The 1,682-nt window shown below is 48.3% G+C and overlaps 1 protein-coding gene across 1 annotated transcript in view; it reads left to right on the top strand.

Moving 5' to 3' along the window:
* The window catches only part of LOC105305894 (biorientation of chromosomes in cell division protein 1), a 16,944-nt gene that overhangs the window by 9,952 nt on the left and 5,310 nt on the right, over positions 1-1,682 (top strand). The window lies entirely within an intron of this gene.

Genomic DNA, 1,682 nt, shown 5'->3' with positions numbered 1-1,682 from the left:
CCCAGTCCCCGGCTCTACGAGCCGGACGGTTTAATTTAGCCCAGCTGCTTCTCTGAACTTGGGGTTTCGATAATGGTTTTTAGAGCCTAACCCCTTTCTTTCCCCAAATGGGGTTCCTTTAAGCCTCTCAAGAACAAACCTCAGTCTGTTGATAGTTGGGAAAGCCAGGTAAGTAAGCGAGAATCGCTTGAATGCAGAGTCATCAATACCGTAGATGTTTCTTCCTTTTCTCTAGCCCAGTGCTTTGCAGACTTGCGTGTGCAGTTGAATTAAGGTACATTGTTGTCGAGCCAGCACCTTTATTTTGTGCTCCATTATTAGCGAAAGGGGATTTGGTGACAATTTTAGAGCCTAGTACCATAGGCCAACCTCCCAGTAAAATGCTATTTAACGCTGCCTAGTTGCCAAGGTCGTTTGTATTCCGTGTCAGACATTCCGTAGTTGCTGGAACACTCACCTCCTCCCTTACCTAAGCTTCTCTAACAAGACAATGGTTGCGAGTTGAGGCCCTGTCACTGGCCCGGCTCTCTAGTGAAGTGATTTCTCTCTGAGCCTACCTCATAGCAAGATTGTGAGCTTCAGAGAAGACCTTAAGGCTAGGGAGACCCAGTCTGTTTAGTCACTGAACATTTATCGGCCTATTTCGCGCCATGCCCTGTAGATACCCGAACGAGTCAGTCACTATCCAGCCCTCAACGCTTGTACTCCAGGGTAGAAAACTGACACGTAGGCCAGACCGTTTATGGAGTGCACGGGCTGCACTGTTATTGTCAAAGCTAGTAACATGAAGGGGCAGGGGCTAGCCAGGCACATGTTACTGAATTCTTCGTTGCTTTAGCCCCATGGTTTTCAAAGTGTGGTCCTTGGATGAGGAACGTCACCTGAGAACTTGTTAGAAGTGCATATTTTTAGGCCCCACTCCAGACTGCTGAAGTATTAGGGGCAAGTGTACTGTAATGTACTTTGCAGTGTATCCAAACTATTAACTGATGGGGGAGTCGAGCGAGGGATAGATAATACAATAAAGTGTTAATGGCAGGAGGGGATTACTCTGTGTTGTCTGGATCTGTGCGTGTTTGGTGGTGACGTTTGCTGTCCTTTTTCAGTAAACTGTCATCTCAAACTGGGTGAGTTATTTTGAATAGTAGAAGGTATAGTATCCGGATACATGGTTCCAAGTGACAAGTCCAATTCTAGTTCCTTAAGCAGAGGAGAGGATCTGTTGACTCCACGGAAGGGCTAAATGGACAAACCGCCAGGAGGGGAGGGCTGCATTTGGACCAGGGCTGCCCCACGGCGCTGTCTTTGATCCATTCTTAACTGCCGCAGAGATGTCCATTCAATGACGAGTGTCTCTTGATTACATCTTATAGCTTCTTCCTCTAGAAAAGGACTCTCGGCTCCAGTTTAAAAAATCCCAAGGAGTGTGTGCATTGTCTTAGCATGAGTCGGGCACCCACCCCTGTGGCCAGGTGAACATGCCCGACCCTTGTAGAGAGGGGAGGATGGCTACCAGGAAACAGGAGTTGCCAGGCCGATAGTACCCAGGCGTGTGTGGATTCTACTTCTCACTCATCCCCCTGCCTCGTCCTCTCCAGGTTTAGTGGAGAATCCTCGTGAGTCAGTTTTCTTGGCCTTTTGGAAGAGTCCATGCGTGGAGTTAAGGCCTGCTGATCCCTTCA

The sequence above is a fragment of the Pteropus vampyrus genome, unplaced genomic scaffold (genome assembly GCF_000151845.1).
Source record: "Pteropus vampyrus isolate Shadow unplaced genomic scaffold, Pvam_2.0 Scaffold403, whole genome shotgun sequence".
Classification (NCBI taxonomy): Eukaryota; Metazoa; Chordata; class Mammalia; order Chiroptera; family Pteropodidae; genus Pteropus; species Pteropus vampyrus.
This window is presented reverse-complemented; position numbering and strand designations above follow the sequence as displayed.